The 19,971-nt window shown below is 35.3% G+C and overlaps 1 protein-coding gene and 1 non-coding gene across 2 annotated transcripts in view; one reads left to right on the forward strand and one right to left on the reverse strand.

Annotated features, from left to right (window-relative positions):
* PKIA (cAMP-dependent protein kinase inhibitor alpha) overlaps window positions 1-19,971 on the forward strand; it is a 109,002-nt gene that overhangs the window by 15,718 nt on the left and 73,313 nt on the right. The gene's annotated exons all lie outside the window — the stretch shown is intronic.
* LOC112678663 (U6 spliceosomal RNA) lies at window positions 9,045-9,150 on the reverse strand. The gene has a single exon (XR_003147747.1). It is a non-coding gene; the product is annotated as a U6 spliceosomal RNA (small nuclear RNA).

Raw genomic sequence — 19,971 nt, forward strand, 5'->3', positions numbered from 1 at the left:
AGGCAGGAGCTCAACCGCTGAGCCACCCAGGGATCCCGTCAAATAAATAAATAAATAGATAGATAGATAGATAGATAGATAGATAGATAGATAAATAAAATCTTAAAAAATTTTCCTTTTTGAGAAATGTTACGTGAAAAGAATGTTAATAATATATAAAGTATATTGGTTTTGAATATCACATAGATAGATTTTGAAAAAGACCCAAAGAAAGTTTAAAAATCAATTATCAATAATTAACTTAAATAGAAAGTCAGGGTGACCTTTACTTCCTTTCAATCACATTTGATATTTCCAAACACATTACAAAGTGTATGTATTACTTAACTGTTTAGGAAGAAATATGCTGGTTTGGATGTGTTTTGTAACATCTAAACATTCCTGAGTGTTGCTGAAATGTTCAATTTTTATACAGATTTATGGAAATTCACACTAGTTGAAAGTTTAACTTCATCCTGAAATAATGGTGATAAATTAAATTTTGAAAGCTATATATTTTCAAAGCATTTTAATATTCATTCTCTCATTGGACTATCCTAACTTTCCAAAGTTGGAAGAGCAAGGATTATCTTTATTTTGCAGAGAGTAAAACTGAAGTTCATGATGCTTAGCAGTTTGCCCACTTAAGCAATACCCAGAGTTATTAAGTAAAAGGCCAGAATTCAACTTGTTTCATGCCATGGTCAATCTAGTGCTTTTTCTCTATGCTACAAGAACTGGACATGCTTAAGGGTAAACACAAAAATGGAAATAGGCTTAGATCTATTCCTACTTATGTTTGCCTGTAGACCTCACAGGAGCCTGACCCAGGAAAATCTACATTATTACTTTCATCAACTTGAAGAGGAGATCATGTTAAACAGGCTTTTAGGTTTAATTTTTAAAAAATCTATATTGTCTGTTTTTTTTCACCATATTCCAGTTTGTGTATTTGCCATTATCAACTTCTATTCTAGAGAATTATGCCTCCTACCTAAAGGATTGCATTGCTTAATAAACACTGATGATGCTAATGGTTTACCTGAGTTAAATAACATACTAATCTAGTTTCATTGACACAATGCTAACATTCATGAGTTTATATCATTTTATTTACACAAGCACACACTCACTTACTAGGTGAAAGTTAAGCGTAGTAATTTTTGCCTCGAACTAGAACATTATTTATATAATTTGCAACCAAATTGGAGCACTTGGCCATATAATCTATAATTTTAAAACGTAATAACATAAAATTCACAGAAAATTCTCTTCTGTAGCTACATTGGATAATTTTGTAACGCATTTCTACTAGGTTTCTATTAAGTATGAAATTATTTTAAACAAGTCATTTATAAGATCTGCCTCAGTATTTTTGTGCTTCTAAAATATCACCACTATAATCTGCTTTTTTAAAATAGTCTGACACCTACCAAGTACTCTTTCACCTCCTACAAGAAAGCAAGAAAAAGAAAGCATTTATGTTTTTAATTTTAGTGAAGGGTTCTTGATTTAAGAATTAGTCATTTGCTATCATTTGAATTTCAACTATTCTGTAAGTACTTGAGGTTCTTTTTGTATGACTTCTATAGTTTTCACATATGTCACCATTAGTTTCATCTTTCACTTGGGATTAATAGAATCCAAAAAGTTTATTTTCTACTATTTCTTAGTTCCCTTCATTTCAAATATTCAGTGCCTCCTCCAAACAACATTATGGTTTTGAACTGTTTATCAACAACAGATAATGCCAGGAAATGGTGATTCTAGTTTTCAGTTAAAAAAATAAGATAAAATGAAAAACTAAAGGAATAATTACTATAACATTTCCCCCCTCCATTTAGCTAATCAGCCATTCACATCAGTGAATATTAGATTTTGAGACTATGGATCCAAATTGTAAATGTTTTACATATTCAGAGAAGTGAAAAATAATATTTATTTTGCTTACTCTGTGCTAAATGATGTTCTAAAACCAAATAGATTCCCCCTGACAACAATCCTAAGAGGTAGACATTATTATTACCTGTTTTACGTATAGGCAAACAGACAAAATGATTAAGTTATCAGTGGTCACACAGCTAGTAAGACACGGATAATGTATTTAAAACCAATTTAAAGTATCTAAAACTTGTTATTTTGAGATACCACATTCCCAACTCCTATTGTGAATATGAGGGTTTTTTTAGAAAAATATTTTATTTATTCATGAGAGACACACAGAGAGAGGCGAGATGTAGGAAGAGGGAGGAGAAATGGGCTCCATGCAGAGAGCCTGATATGGGACTCCATCCCTGGACTCTGGGATCACACCCTGAGCCAAAGGCAGACACTCAACTGCTGAACCACCCAGATGTCCCGAATATAAGGGTTTTGATCTCTACTATTTGTTATACATCCATTTACTTGCTTGTGGGAAGAACCGGAGGAAAGGAAGGAGGTAAAGGAGGAAGAGCTGATGAAGGTAGGAGAGATGTCAGAATTCTGCCCATTTGTTGATATTATGTGCTACATAATGTAGTTCAATTTAGGGTCTTGTAGCATTTTCAATACAATAAATAATTTTAAATTTCATCAAGTGAAGTCTCTGGTAATATTACCAGATGGAGACAACCGGTGAACTTTTATTCACTAATAATCATAATTGAAATGTTATGGCAGTCTCATATTTGGAACAAAGACAATTCTGGTAATTTTCACAGCAATAAATCTATCTTAAAATGATTATGAAAAAAATGATTATGAGGTGTTTTTTCACCCTCAGTACTCAGTTTATTTAATTTTAGTTTTTAAAAAGCCCATAAATTTTAGTAAGATTGAAGTTAGGCTTAAATCATAGGAAAATTAAAGTTTAAAATCTGTAACAGAAGGAAAGTACCCCCCTTCCATCCCATGCCCACCTCTGTTCATTTCCACCAGAACTGTTCCATCAAGAAAGGAGGAATTATTCTGATTGGTCAGAGTTAATGGACCATTCATTGAACCACATTTTTTAAAGGTACACAGCAATGATTCTCATATTCTTTTTCTTTCTTTCTTTCTTTCTTTCTTTCTTTTTTTTTTTTTTTTTTTTTTGCCTATAATTTGATCCTGTAAGAGCAGATTAGTTGAGTAAGGATCCTTGAAACCTAGATGTCAGTCTCCTCTCTTGCATGCCTTGCAGCAGGGGGTGCTTAATCCAGCAGACAATGGACCCTCTGTCTTTTACTCTTCCTGCTGTTTCCATGCAGATGAGTCAAGCTCTATTTGAGCCTGGAAAATCTTACATACTCTCTTGTCAACTTCTTCCTTCAGTGTGTACTCAGAAAATGGTAATACGCCTCAAGTAAGTTTTTAACATAGCTCTGAATTCAGGGTTATCAGGAAGTAATACCAGATTTCATGTTTTCTGTACTTTAGTAGATCATTGTATTTATAGTTAACATTTACTCTGGATTATTCATATGTTCTTGTGCAATTAGAAACTATTTCTGTCTTCAAGTGCTTAAAGCCAGGAGAAGTATGGATTTTAATCAGGGTAATTTAGAAATTGTATTTGTTTCTTATGTACTACTCACTATCCTAGGTCCTGATGGTAGAGTGCTAAACAGAGTGGTTATAAACCACACTGATTTTTAGCAAGATTGTTAAGAAAGGGTAAAATTCAGGCACCTGGGCAGCTCAGTGGTTGAGCATCTGCCTTTGGCTCACATCGTGATCCTGGGGTCCTGGAATGAAGTCCTGCATTGAATTTCCTACGGGGAGCCTGCTTCTCCCTCTGTCTAGGTCTCTACTTCTCTTTTTGTCTCTCATGAATGAACAAATAACTTTTTTTTTTTTTAAAGGAAAGGGTAAAATTCAAACAGGAAAGGGGAACAGAAATCATACACAAAAAACAAATCTCAGCTTAATATGCATGGTTGGCGTTTTGGGTACAGAACGAATCTAACACAGGAAGTTTAAGATTAATGATATATAGGTCACTGTAGTTGAACTTTGTTTTATTTAAAACAAGCAAATTTTTCAAACAAAATCAAATTACTAACAGTAATGATGCAACTTTATAGTTATTTTATTTTATTTTATTTTATTTTATAGCAATCTCCACATCCAATACAGGGCCTGAACTACAATCCAAAGATCAAGAGTTGCATGCTGCACCAACAGAGTCAGCCTGGTGCTCCTATAGTCCCTTTTTTTTTAATAAAAAAAAAAAAAATAGGGTGCTTTCATTTATGAATGTGATCATTTTAATATTTTGAGAAACCAGCCTTCAACATTTTGGAAATTAGGTTTTTTCACTGATGAAACTTTGAATATTTGTGCATTAGTTTTATTTCAGGCCTCCAAAATGGGATAAAACTTACCAAAATTTTAAGTCACAAACCAGTACATTGTCTGTTGGTCGTAGGCTTCAACGTTTTATCATAAGAAATGGTAGGTAAGAGGAATCTTCATCTTGAAAACATACCCAAATTTAAATTCTGAAACTTTTTTTTGACTGATTAGTAGATGTTTTTGTCAGGTTTTTATCAAGTTTTTATCAGCATTCATCTCATACTAAGGTTTATCAGGTTTTTATAAGCATTCATCTCACACTAAGTTTTGAGATTTTGGAGTTTTTAAACTAGTTTTTCACCTCCTGACAGGTGGCTTCCAACTCTAAAAGTATCTTGACTTATTTCCGTACCATACATTCAAAAAATAGTTACTGATTACATATACTATTCCAGATACTGCACTGGTCACTGGGGAGTGACGGATGACTAAAACAGTCGTGGCTCTCAAGAATTCCCCAATGGAATGAGCTTTTGCTTCTTATTCTTCAAGTGGCATCAATTCTAAGCAACCAAAAGTATCAGGGATTTAAGTAGCATTCATACCATCATTAAATGTAGATTAGGCCAGATGATTTTTCAAACACTAGGTTTAATCAAAGAAAGTACAAGAATGATCTTTGGGCTTTCACCTTGATGAGTGTAGTTATCTATCCTTGGGATGTAATAATAGAACTCAGTGAGTAATGCATCAGATACAGCCCTATGGGATCCAAAATGAACAATAGTTTCTCCAGCCGTTGACTTCCAATAGACAGCCAAGGCACTTTTAACTTTCCCTGCCAAGAAATCACCAGTGAACAGCAATGATGGTAGATGTTGACTATTTACTGCCACGAGGTTGAGAAAATTAGTGAGCTACATTTCACTACTTGTCAAGCATTTTGACATCTTGGAACAGAAAGTGCTGTTTAAATATAAAGAGCATTTTCCATTGAATTGCTGTTAGTCATCCCTGTGAGGAAATGACCTATCAAGTAATAGACCAGAATATAGGAGAACTGCCATGATAGAAGATTGATTTCTGCTAAAGAGACCTTAAAGTAACTATGTGTTTCAATTTGTGGTTGTTTACAGTCATTTGTAAATTACCAAGGTAAAAACCCAATATAAAAAGCTATTTGAATTCACTTTCCAGCACTATTTCCTGGGCTTTCCTGCCTCGTCCATCCCCCACCAGCCCCTTCTCTTTCTGGCTCTCTCTCTCTCTCTCAGACCAGGAGAGAATGAGTCTCAGGCTTTAATGTGAATCGGGAGGTCAGAACGCTTGTCAAAATGATGTGGGGGGCCCCACTTCATAATTTCCATTTCTAACAAGTTCCTAGGAAATACTTTTTGCTTGTATATATTTGATGAACCATTGCTCAAGGTAAAAGGTTTTGGAGACTTGGGAAGAGGAATGAGAGACTTATGAAAAGCTGAAGCTGTTCTCTGATCTTGCTTACTGAAGTGTCCAAGAGGTTGGGAAGGTAATTGCTCCTGCCCTGGGGAGTCAATTGAAAGTAAAGGGCTGTCCTCTGAGTGGGTGATTGACCTAGGGCAGTCTTTACAGCACCACTTTTCCCACTCTTAAACCCAGGTTTATAGTTTAAGAAGGCATTTTACCTCTTTGCTCCAATTTTCTCAGGTGCAAAGTAGTAATGGTACTTTCTCTTCTCTGTTATTAAAAAATAAGACAAAACAAAAAACACATAAATCCTGATGGTACTTTTACTTACATTGAAAATTCTCTGATGTAGTTTAAAAAAAAAAGTTATAAAAATTTAGCAAAATCTCTCCATGAAGATTTTCAGCTTTTAAGCTTAAGTATTTAGTTAAAAATACCAAATACCTGTTCTTTAGTGCCTGGGGCTAGACATTTCCTTGTCTCTAAGAGAGAAGGAGCAACAAGGGTACAAGTACTGAAAGAGACTCTCTAAAAAGCCCTGTCTAATCTGTACCACCTCCACTGCCATCAGCTTTCCACTTTATCCACTATTCTTTTTAAGGTTTCCACACCAGGAACGCCAACCTTCTGGCTGTGCTTTCAAAACACAGCATTCTCCCATTCAAAGGACCTTGCATTTACAATTTTATCTGCTAGAAATGTTCTAGAAAAACAGTCCATATGTGTAAAACTAGAATATTATAATAAAAGATATAACAGGATAAAACTACCCTCAAGTCTCTGCTCAAAAGCCACTTCTTTAGTGAAGGCTTGATCATCCTATAAAAGTTCTTTTGCACATGAACATGCAAGTGCAACATTTACCCTTGCACACATTAATACACACATGCTCTTATCTCATCCCTTATAAACTTTTTCTCCAGATATTTGTCTCCATCTGACAGACAATATAGTTTACTAGTGGTTTATTTATTGTCTCCTTCACAGCTAGAATGCAGATTCCATGATGGTAAGGTCTTGGTTTTTCACTGCAGACCTACGACAATCATTTGCATATCAGAGCCACTCAGTATATGTTTCTAGAATGAAAGGTGACATTTTTTAAAGTTTTATTTATTTAAATGATCTCTACACCCAACGCAGGGCTTAAACTCACAACCTTGAGATTAAGAGTCAAGTTGGTCTACTGACTGAGCCAGCCAAGTGCCCTGAAAGATGATATAGATCATCTTACAGTAGATTATCCACTACAAATTTGGTATCTCTTATGTTACTTACTCAGGTGGCTCTTACACTTCAGTTTTACTTAACTATTGGCAGTTCTTTAGAAGCACCATTGCTTATGCATGTTATTACCCTGAATGTTCATTTCTGAACATTTTTGTTGTTTTTCACATTCCTATGTTTTCTTTAAAATAAATCAGATGTCCTCTTCTCAAAAAGTAATTCACGATAAACTTGTTTATCATGTGTCCCCTTTCTAATTGTAACCCTTATTCTGGGACTTCACCTACTCATTATATTGTCTGTCTAGTAGAAAGTCATGCCAGTTTTACTATGAACCACTTGAAAACAGGATCTGTTCACTATTTCTAGCATCAAAAGCACAATGCCTAAATGCCTGGCACATGGAACTACTCATAAATGTTGAATAAATGAACAATAATCTTCCTTTATTTCCCCTCATCATGATAAGATACTCTTTGTTACTCTACACTCCTAAAATTGCCCTGGGATATCAGACTAATAAGGAATGCTCAAGAGAATAGATACTTATGACAATAACCAGTCAGAAGATCAACTAAGCAAAGTCTTAAACTAGAGTAATTCCCAAACAAGGACAAGGAAAGAGGCATTCAGGCTCATTTAGATAGGGGTAGTAAGATGCTGGAATCTGCACCGCCATGAAGAAAACCACTGCTTCTAATACTAATGAAAGCGAATCTTTCAGGTATGTGGCAGTAGATCATGATAAAACTCTTCAGAAAATCTGTTTCTGGACTTTACCTCATCAGACATCACTTGGTGTGTGATGAGGTAAACATTAATTTTACTATGTAATTGGTTTATTTATTTATTTATTTATTTTTTTTGTAATTGGTTTAGAAACTATTCCCCTAAGGGGAGAAAGATTCTTAGTCTGATTTTGCTGCTTCAACAAAATACCACCAACTGGGTGGTTTCTAAAGAACAGAAATGTGTTGCTCACAGTTCTGGAGACTGGAAAGTCCAGGATCAAGGTGCCAACATGGTCATCTTATGTTGAGGGTCCTCTTTGGAGTTCATAAGCTGGCACCTTCTCCTTAATGTCCTCATTTGGTAGAAAGGGCAGAGGATTTCTCTGGAGCCTCCTTTATAAGGCACTAATCCCATTCGCGATGGTTTTACCCTCATGACTTCAACTCCCAAAGGCCCCATCTACTAATGCTATATCACATTGGACATTAGGATTTTGACATATGAATTTGGTGGGAACACAGACATTCAGACCATAATAGATGCATAAGAATCAAATCTTGTTCTAAAGTTTATAGCCTGGAAGATAGGCAGAATTTGGAGATGTTCAGATGGTATATATCTTAGTCTTACATCTTTGAAGATGGTAATGACCCATGCCAGCAGACAGATCCTGCACACAATTGAGAAGAAACAACTGTGCATTGTGAATGAGGGTGTTTGCCTTGGCAGAAAGGTGTTTCATCTCTTTCTTCTATGAGTGTATTATGCATAATGTTAACAAGACACTTAAATATGGGAAATCTGAAGCAAAAAATGATAGACCAAAAAAAAAAAAAGCCCAGGGAAATAAGGTGAGTCAGTGTTATCAGAAGGCAGAGGTGGTCTATTGGTAGCCCTAGAAATCAACTGTGAATAATTTAAGTTGATTAAACATAGCATAAAAAATGTGGAGGAAAAGGTTGGTGAGATCAACTAACAGGCATAGCAAATAGTTTTCTCAACAGTAACATTTTTGCTATATTGAAGAAAGTCTATGTATGATAAGAAATTGAGAAAATAATTACAGCAGTTCCTTTCTCAGAAGGCTAGTTCTAATGAGAACTCTACCTCAATGTAAGCTGAATCAGTTATTTTAAAGCACAAGTAAATAAGTTACGGCCTCCAGGCCAAATCCATGCTTGAGCTAAGAATGGTTATTATGTTTTTAGACAGTTGTAAGAAAAGAAAAAGAAAAAAAAAGAAGAATATTCACTAGAGACCTAGATAGCTCACAAAGACAAAAATATTTGTTACCTGGAGGGCTTAAATTTTTAAAGATAAAATTAATTTTCACATTCATTTTATATATATATAAATGAATATAATAAACAGATAAAGAATAACAAATGAATATTATATACCTATAGTGAATGTGAAGATTTATATGTACACAATTCATCCTTGTGTAGGGCTATGCTAATCTTCTCTGTATTGTTCCAATTTTAGTATATGTGCTGCCAAAGCGAGCACTATGTACACAATTCAATATGTTGTAAGAGAACAATTTTGTTTTACACATTGTAGGATTTCATACCCTACAGGGTGGATTGCTGGATGAGAGAAAGAGGAAAAAACTATTTACTGGTTTCATAGTTCATTGGAGTCAAGAAGTGAGAAGAATGAACCAAGTTCACTTCACTTTTGCAATTATAATCTCACAGAAGAAAATGAAGTAAAAAATGTAAATCTGATTGTGGGAGATATATGGAGGGATTGAATGAAAAGGCAATGATAGGGTATAAATCACTTCTTTGAAAGCTCTAATAGTAGGAGGACAGTAAGAAATAGTAATGGAGGTCCTTGTGGTTATTGGTAGGTTGTCTTACTACCTGAGTCTGAGATTTCTCTGCTACTCCTGCTACTGTCCTTGCCCCAAACAAGTGTCAGAAAGGATGAGAATTCTTATCTTCGAAGCTCTAGCTGATTTGTTAAGAGAGATGTTGAACAAATAGACCCCACAGACACACTGCATCTCTTCTGGAAGATAGTATTTAAGTTTCTTCTGTTTTTATGTGTAAAACACTTCAAACACACTTCCACTACTCAAATGTCCATAGGGCCTAGCAAATTTGGCCAGATTACAAGTAAGAGAGAAGGAAGATGGCTGTGGCAAACTGGAGAGATTGGGCCCTTCCTAAAAGAACTAAAATTATATTAAAAATTTTTTTAATTAAAGATTTTATTTATTTATTCATAAGAGACACACAGAGAGAGGTTGAGACATAGGCAGAGGGAGAAGCAGGCTCCATGCAGGAAGCCCAGTGTGGGTCTTGATTCTGGGTCTCCAGGATCACGCCCTGAGCCAAAGGCAGAGGCATCCCAAGATTATATTAAATTTAAAGAAAAGAAATAAATCGTTTACAAGTTTTCAACCTCTTCTCTCCTTCCCATTAATCTTACCTCTTTTTTTTTTTTTTTTTTTTTTTTCTGGCAACTGAAAGGGAACACCTGACCTCAACATTCGTGGATTCTTGCATTTCCCCTATGAATCCATCTACTATCTCCATCTAACTTCCCAAATTCCTGATGACAAATAATATTCCTAGTCATAATTTATTGAGAACTTAAATGCATACTAATTAATTTTTTCAGTGGCATTTAACTCTCATAAGTAGTGCTTACATTTTACAAATAAAAATAAGGAGACTTAGAGAAGGTAAGTAATTTGTCAAAAGATGTACAGTTAGCAAGTGGGCAGTTCTAAGATTCAAGCACAAAAGGTTCAACCTCATGCTCTTAACCATGAAGTTTAATCCTGTTGGAAGAAGTTAACCCCTCTTCAAGGGAAATGAGTGGCAAATGCTGGCTCCCTTTTGTTCAACAGCTGCCAGAGGGGAAAGTTTCATGGAAAAGTATCCCCACCGAACCTTTCTATTTCTTTAACCATTACATTAAACTAACATATCCTTGTTAAACATAATCTCTCTCGACTTTTTTTTTTTTTTTTTTAAGTAAGGTCTATGCCCAACATGGGGCTTGAAATTATGACCCCCTAGATCAAGAGTCACATGCTTTACCTACTGAACCAGCCAGGTGCCTCAAACATAATCTCCTTTTGATTCAAACTTTCTAACTACTTCAGAAACCTCAGTGAATAATTTACATTTCATATTTTTTTTTGTCTTTAACTCTCAGGACATTTTTTTCTTTCAAGATTTTGTTTATTTATTTGACAGAGAGAGAGTAGAAGCAGAAGGTGTGGCAGGCAGAGGGAGAGGGAGAAGCAGGCTCCCTACTGAGCAGGGAGCCCGATGTGATGCAAGGTTAATTGCAGGATCCTGGCATCATGACCTGAGCTGAAGGCAGAAACTTAACCGACCTAGCTACCCAAGCACCCTGTTTTCAGGACTTTTTAAGAAAGCATAACATTGCTTTCTTTTAAATGGGTAGATATTTTTGTAATTTTTTTCTATATGTTTTAATGTGAACTTTAAATAAAGTATTGGAAATAACCAACTGTATTAAACTTTACATAAATATATCACTTTCCTCAACATTGACTTAATGTGAATTATAGTTCATATTTTTTTTCTGGTTAGTTCAGAATTATTCAAATGATGCATGGCAAAGATGTTTTAACACTAGTTTTTACTAACTCAAACTTCCATGTTCCCCATGAATAAACTAAATTTTCTTTATTCTTAATATTTTCTGATCTCTTCAGTTCAATTGAAATTTGGATTTTTCAAGTGATTCCTCTAACATTTCCTTTTTTTTAAAAAAAATATTTTATTAATTTATTCTCAATGAGAGGCACAGAGAGAGAGAGAGAGAGAGGCAGAGACACAGGCAGAGGGAGAAGCAGGCTCCATTCAGGGAGCCCGACGTGGGACTCGATCCGAGGTCTCCAGGATCACACCCTGGGCTGAAGGTGGCGCTAAACCGCTGAGCCACCGGGACTGCCCTCCCCTAACATTTCCACCAGAAATTTAGCTTTCTCTATCTTTAGTGAAAGAAAGCCAGTCAGCTTCTTACATTTATGTGACTTTCTGATTATTATTCTACATCCTCTGTCCTCCCCTAATTTGAATTGAATGTCAGTAAGTAATATTGACCCACTCTCTGTTCAAGCCACTCCTATATCTTCCAGAAACAGTGCCCACTTACACTTTCCTGAATGAGGTCAGCTAGGACTCATCAAGCTCCTTATCATTTTTATAGTTTCATCATCTCTAGTTATCTATGCCATGACCTCATTTTTATTCCATATCTCAAAATTCAAACTTCCAGGACTCCAGTGCAACAATAATCAGAAGTCTAATGAACTTGAGATAACCAGAAATTCATATATTGTAAGCATTAGTAATATAGAAGTCCAGCTCCTATCTGTTCTGCAAATTAATGTATGGCTAATATTAAAATTTGTAGTCTGCTTTTTTCCAAAATATATTATATTCCTATTATATACCATCTCTGGTTTCCTTCTTTTCCCCATTAGTGACAATTTTAAAAAACAATTTGTTTTCCAAACACTAAAGACAACTTGGGTTTAAAAAAATGCTGTGGTATGTGCTGTTAAAAACAAAATACAACTTAGAAAATGTGAAGCTCCAATTGGCTTTATTCAGCAAGCCATGAATCAGGCAGGATCCCAAGTAACAAATAGAAGGTAACTTTAAGAGCTGCTGGAATGGAAAGACTTTTAAATACAGAAAGAGATAAGAGCAGGGAAATCATGAACAAAAGGAAGGATTATTTCAGGCAGAGTCACATTCCTTTGGGGGAAGGCAGAGTGGATTACCTCACTAGTGCTGGCCTGGAAATTTCAGACTCACTGGTTAAGATTATATTCTCAAGAGAGGTTGGAACTGCAGTCAGGTTAGGTAGATATTAAGTCTTGGTTTACCGACATGGGGCTTAGCCCAAGTGACTCCATTTTAGGTGTGCTGTTTCTTTTTTAACAATATCAAATATCAAGTCATCCCTCCTTCTCATCCTTGCTTTTGTATCCCCACTTACACCATCATAATTTAAATTCTGTTACTTTAAACTTTGGCCCTTATAATAGTCTCTTGTCTACCTCTTTACCATTTCTTCCCCATCTGTTAACCTTCTAAAATACAGTAATAACAATCGTGAGGAATGATATTCATAATTAGATGGCTGCTTGCTTTGCTTATGGACACTTCAGAGATGCAGGATGTTGGAGAGGGTGCCCTCACCACCTGCTGAATTACACCCAAGGTCTCAGGAACTGGAATCTCTACCTTCAGAAATGGGAAATCCAGCACAGAAATGGAATGAGAAAGTGTCATTGAAGGGTTTATGAACCTTTTAATGATTTCTTAGAAAATGTACATACACATATACATTTGCACAGAATTTTGAGTGTGATTTCAAAGAGATTCTCAGAAACCCTCTGTGTCTTGAACACTGGGGAAAGAACTCTTGTTCCAGACATTATAAAATTTATTTTTGAATAATGTAACATAACTCTTTCAACACAAACCAGAGAGCTGTGCACTTGGACCAAACGGTTTATATCCCTTATAGTATTGTTTCTGCCAAATTGTCCCATCTGCTTTTGGCTTGCATAATAGACAACAGCAAGAATTTCTTTTCTATCTATTTGTAAAGGCCCTCTTCCATCCTTTATACACAGACTATGCAAATGCACACAATGTCTTACATATTATTTCATAGGTTAACAAATGCATGGAGTCCAGTGTAAAGTTCCATGGACTCTAGGTTAACAATGATCTATAAAGAATAAACTAGTTCTTTGTAAACAAGACTCTTTATATATTTCTCACACTCTTGCACTCTCTTATCATTTCATAAATTCTTTCAGTGTTTCTTCTATATAATTTGTACTAAAGTGAAACAAAATGAGATGGTTTTGTTTTGACTATACCTTCACAAAAGTGTTAGGATTTAGGCCTAAAGGTTGGTATGGGGGTGCCAGTGATAATCAGAATGAGAAAATCTCTTTATGAATGTGGTTTTCCTCCTTCAATTACTCGGAGGTTGTTTCCAGAACATTCAATTCAGCTTTAATTAAGAGAATCAGTGTTAATTTTCATTATGGTTTTGTTTCCTCTAACATTTCTCTGTCATTTCAGTGACAATTGAAAAATCCAAAATAAACTTCATAGCCTGGCACTTTAGATTCTTCAACTGTTCCCACCTATTGCTACAGTTCCAACTCCTCTTCTTCTACACATAGGCCCATGCTGCTGTTAAACCACAGAAGCCTGTCTTCTTTCAAGTGGTACTGAGTTTCCTAATCTGTGTGCCACTTTTTATTTGTTTGATTATGCCAGGAATTTGATATTCTCAGATGCAGTGCGTATTGAAAACATTATTATAACATGTTAATACATTAGACAAATATTAAATGACACCTAAAGATGATTATGTAATTATAAAACTGGCATATATACATATACATATTCTTGTATATTCATGTCTTTCAACACTAACCTCACCTTCTATATTCTCATGATACTTAAGATGTGCTTTGCTTTGTATTTTCTAGGCCATTGTTTGTGGTATTCTCCTTCCTCCATATTTCATCTGCCTGCTATCCCTTTCCCATGTAGTGACCCTATTTGGAGAAGGCTGGTTTCTACTCTTCTCATGAGTTCCGCTGGCACCCTATTCCAACTTCTATTATATCACACCTCATTTAACTCCCTGTTCATTGTCTTATTTCATCATTGTGTCCCCAGTGCCTAAACAGCACCTAGCATGTAGAAAGCATTCAAATAAATGAAAGTTGATGATATTGAAATATAGGTATAATTGAGGGCACCTGGCTGGCTCAGTCCGTAGAGCACACAACTCTCGATTTCAAGGTTGTGATTTGGAGCCCCATGTTTGGCATACAGTTTACTTAAAATAAAATAAAATAAAATAAAATAAAATAAAATAAAATAAAATAAAATAAAATAAAAGTATAGGTAAAATTGGTTTTGAGGAGTTAAATGATAATAGGTATTGAAAGTCATAAAAATACTTATACCTTTGACCCTGTACTTCAGGAGTCAAAAAGTTGAATGCTTTCAACGGTCACACAAATGATGTAAATGTGCCATGTGGACTGAGGGAAGGCAGTGGAAACAGGATACTATATATGCCTCATCTATACACATTCAACTTTGCATTTTTATAAATACTATAAATAGACAAAAAATCATAACCCTTGTCTCAGTCTTATTAAATTGTACTAAAAAAACAATTCCTTAGAAGAAAAATGGATATTCATAACAATATTACTTGTGAATTTCCCCTGTTAAAAGGGGTTGGGGAATGAGCACAAATTAAAAAGCACAAATTAAATAGGGAACATATTAAATTAAATGTGGATTATATCTACTAAATGCCATATATTCTTTAATATTAGAATAATTCCCCCAAACTATATACTATGGAAAATGCTTTCACTATTGAATGAAATAGAAATTATATTTTAAATTTTTTATTTAAATTCAATTAACATACAGTAGTATATTATTAGTCTCAGAGACAGAATTTATGGATTCATTAGTTGCATATAACACTTAGTGCTCATAACATCATTGGGGTGCATGTGCACCTTCAAATCACTATGTTATCCTTTGGAAAAATACCTAGTAATGCAATTGGTGGGTTTTAGGGTAGTTCTATTTTTAACTTTTTGAGGAGCTGCCATACTGTTTTCCAAGGTGGCTGCGCCAGATGGCATTCCTACCAACAGTAAGAGGGTTCCCCTTTCTCTGCATCCTTGCCAGCATCTGTTGTTTCCTGAGTTGTTAATTTTGGCCATTCTTACTGGTGTAAGGTGGTAGCTCATTGTGATTTTGATTTGTATTTCCCTGGTGACAAGTGATGTGAAGCATGTTTTTATGTGTGTTGGACATTTTTTGTCTTCTTTGGAAATGTCTGTTCATGTCTTTTCCCCATTTCTTAACTGGACTCTTTGTTTTTGAGTGTTGAGTTTGGTAAGTTCTTTATAGATTTTGGATACTAGTCCTTTAACAGATGTATCATTTATGAATATCTTCTCCCATTCCCTAGGTTGCCTTTTAGTTTTGTTGATTGTTTCCTTTCTGTGCAAAAGCATTTTATCCTGATGAAGTCCAATAGTTCATTTTTGCTTTTGTTTCCCTTGCCTCTGGAGATGTGTCTAAGCAGTAAGGTGCTGTGGCCACAGTCAAAGAGGTTGCTGCCTGTATTCTCCTCTAGGATTTTGGTAGATACCTGCCTTACCTTTAGGTCTTTCATCCATTTTGAGTTTATTTTTGTGTATGGTATAAGAAAGTGGTCCAGTTTCATTCTTCTGCATGTGGCTGTTTAAATTTCCCAACACCATTTGCTGAAGAGACTTTTTTTCCATTTGATATTCTTTCCTGCTTTGTCAAAGGTTAGTTGGCCATAGAGTTGAAGGTGCACTTCTGAGTTCTCTGTTCTGTTCCATTTTTTTTAAAGATTATTTATGTATTTATTCATGAGAGACAGAGAGAGAAAGAGGCGGAGACACAAGGCAGAGGGAGAAACAGGCTCCATGCATGGAGCCTGACATGGGACTTGATCCTGGGACTCCAGGATCACGCCCTGGGCTGAAGGCAGATGCTTAACCGCTGAGCCACCCAAGGATCCCTGTTCTGTTCCATTGATCTATGTATCTGTTTTTGTGCCAATACCAGACTGTCTTGATGATGACAGCTTTATAATACAGCTGAGCAGGAAGCCCCAGGTGGGGCTCAATCCCAGGACGCTGAGATCATGACCTGAGGTGAAGGCAGATGCTTAATCAACTGAGCCACCAAGGTGCTCAGTTGGTTTTCTTTGGTTTTCTTTTTCAACATTACTTTGGCCATTTGGGGTCTTTTCTGGTTCCATACAAATTTTAGAATTGTTTGTTTTAGCTCTGTGAAAAATACTGGTGGTATTTTGATAGGGACTGCATTGAATGTGTAGATTGCTTTGAGTAGCATAGACATTTTAACAATATTTGTTCTTCCAGTCCATGAGCATGAAATGTTTTTCAGTTTCTTTGTATCTTCCTCAATTTCTTTCAGAAGTGTTCCATAGTTTTCAGAGTACAGGTCTGTTAGCTTTTTGGTTAGGTTTATTCCTAGGTATCTTACAGGTTTTGGTGCAATTGTAAATGGATCAATTCCTTGGTTTCTCTTTCTGCTCCTTCATTGTTACTCTATAGAAATGCAACAAGCTTCTTGCATTAATTTATATCCTACAACTTTGCTGTATTTTTTTATCAGTTCTAGGAATTTTTTGATGGAGTCTTTCGGGTTTTCTACATAAAGTATCGTGTCATTTGAGAAGAGTGAAAGTTTAACTTTTTCTTTGCTGATTTGGACACCTTTTATTTATTTTGTTGTTGTTGTTGTCTGATCACTGAGGCTAGGACTTCCAGTACTATGTTGGACAAAGTGGCGAGAGTGGCCATCCTTGTTATGTTCCTGACCTTAGGAGAAAGCTCTCCATTTTCCCCTTTGAAGATGATATTGGCTGTGGGTCTTTCCTCTTCAGCTTTTATGATGTTGAGGTATGTTTCCTGCTTCCCTATATTGTGGAGAATTTTGTGTTTTGTTTTGTTTTTTTAATCAAGAAAGGATTCTGTATTTGTTAAATGCTTTTTCTGCATCCATTGAGAGGATCACAAGGTTCTTAACCTTCTGGACCTTATGTGGAACATCACGTTGAGTGATTTGCAGATGTTGAACCACCCCTGCAGACCAGGAATAAATCTCACTTGGTTGTGGTGAATAATACTTTTAATGTACTGTTGGATCCCATTATCCAGTACGTTGGTGAAAGTTTCTGCTTGCATGTTTATCGGGGATATTGGTCTGTAATTCTTCTTAGGGGGTCTTTCTCTGGTTTTGGGATCAAGGTAATGCTGGCCTCATAGAATGAGTTTGAAAGTTTTCCTTCCATTTCTGCTTTTTGGGACAGTTTCAGAAGTATGGGTATTAAGTCTTTACAGGTTTGGTAGAATTGCCCTGAGAAGCCATCCGGCCCTGGACTCTTGTTTGTTGGGAGATTTTTTATTATCTTCCTGTTTCAGTTTTGGTAGTTTATATATAGAAATGATTTTTTTTTAAGTTCAGCATTTAATAATTCCCACTCCCAATCTCTGGAGAAAACTTTTGGGACTTTCAGAATCTTAGAAAATGATACCAAGAAGCAGAACCAGATTACTTTACTAAGAACTAAAGAATATGAATTGTGAGCTAAGCTAGAAATACCATTGTCATAGCAACCTCCAAAGATTTCATGGAAAAAGCATGGCTTGGAATTTTTTTTTTTTTTTTATGGAGATGCCTAACAAGATCCCTTTTGAAATAGTTCTGATATAGTGAGATACAATAAGTTTGAAAATGTTTTACTAAAAATTGTGATAAACTGGCATAACCTTAAGATCAAAAGTGGGAATCCTCAGTGTACATATTGTGTATACTGATTACATTTTAGTAGTAAAATGCTGATGTGATGCCAGTCTGTCTTCCCTGCAAATAATAATTATTTAATAATAAAATATTAATAAGATTATAATTTTATCATGATAATAATGGTTATTTTTAATTTAAAAAAGCTTAGTTCTTCTCAAGAGAGATTTGATGTATTTTTCCAATTCTTTATGAAGACTTGGTTATATGTTTTCAGTGTTCTTCTTCGATACTATATATTACCTCTGGAAACAGAAGCCTATGGAAATACTGTTACCATCAACAGAAATTGTTTTAACTTCTTTCTTGGAAAGGGTATATTCTGTCAGTCTCATTGCCTCAGTTGTTAAGCTGAATTGCCATCCTAAGTGACAAATCTTTTCCATGTCCAAGCTTCTTGAAAGATTTATTATTTAATCCCATTCTGTTTGGGTTTAGATCAAGAATGCCCCATAGATTATTTTATGAAGGTTTGCTGTAATTTGCAAAAGCTGGCCCAGCCTCCTAGCCATGTGGTGTTTTGAAGATTTCCTGAATAGCTAATGAAATCCATGGCTTTGTATAGCAACTAATGCAGTAAAATTACTAATTTTTTGATCATGCTAAAACCATAAGTGGTCACTTGACTTCACTTGGAAAATCTGTTTCTCTGATGGCATACTCCCGTGGTGATAACTTTGGGATCTTGCAAATATGTTGCCTAGATACAGGGCCATATAGTTAAGGAAGAAGAGATTATTAGTAATTACATTAAAGAGGATAATATTAATTAGCATTTTTTTCAGTTGAGGTAAATGTATGTAAATCAGAGTTTATCATAAATAGCAATATACCTCAAATATCATATTTCTCATATCACATACAAAATGTAGAGTCTAGCTTTCTATACAACATAAAAAAATACATATGCATAGTTAAATCACCTGTTTCTCAAAATAAGGGCCTGTGTGGCAGCATCAAGAAGCATTAAGTGAGCCAAAATGAACAAGGTGTGGGTCTGAGTTTGAAACCTGTGCAGTTTAGGCCTCATTACTGAAGCTGGCACTAGATTGTCTTTAGAATTAATACCTGTTCACTCAGTTCTCAAACCAATTAAATATATACCATAAATATCTTGGTTCTTCTAACCCATTTAGTATGTTTTGTGAAGTCACTGGTAAAACTAACCTTTTAAACCATCTACTGAAGACAGAGGTCATGTTATAAATAAATGGAAGTACTGACTTCTTCATATTTTAGTACTTGTTTTTTTTTTTTTAAGATTTTATTTATTTATTCATGAGACACACAGAGAGAGGGAGAAAGGCAGAGACACAGGCAGAGGGAGAAGCAGGCTCCATGCAGGGAGCCCGATGTGGGACTTGGTCGCCGGTCCCCAGGATCACACCCCGGGCTGAAGGTGGCGCTAAACCGCTGAGCCACTGGGGCTGCCCATCTTTTAGTACTTGCCCACAAAATTAAACCTCAGATTTTTAAAGAAGTATTTAGTTATTATGATTGTGTATGAATGGAATCTATCCACTCATTCAATACTTACTTAGTGAGCTGCTGCTTGATACAAAAGATTGTGTTAGTGAGTTAAAAAAAAATGTTTGAGGAGCTTCCTGTCCTGTTAGTCATGTAGCTAATCATCATTCATACTGAAGTTCTGAATCAGGAAAAAAAAAATAAGAGTTGAACTAATATTGTTAAGTTTTGCACACAGATGGCCATCAGGAGCAGAGAAGGGAAGCCTTTATTCACTGAAGAATATGTGACTTCTATGTAGTAAATTAATGTATCTTAATCATCTGTGTTTTGATTGAGGAAAAATTAATCTAACAAATCATCCTGTAAAGCCCTTACTGCTTTGACTCAGATAAAACTTGTTGCTAATTTGAGGCTTTCTAAAATTAAA

This window comes from Canis lupus, chromosome 29 (assembly GCF_003254725.2).
Source record: "Canis lupus dingo isolate Sandy chromosome 29, ASM325472v2, whole genome shotgun sequence".
Taxonomy (NCBI): Eukaryota; Metazoa; Chordata; class Mammalia; order Carnivora; family Canidae; genus Canis; species Canis lupus.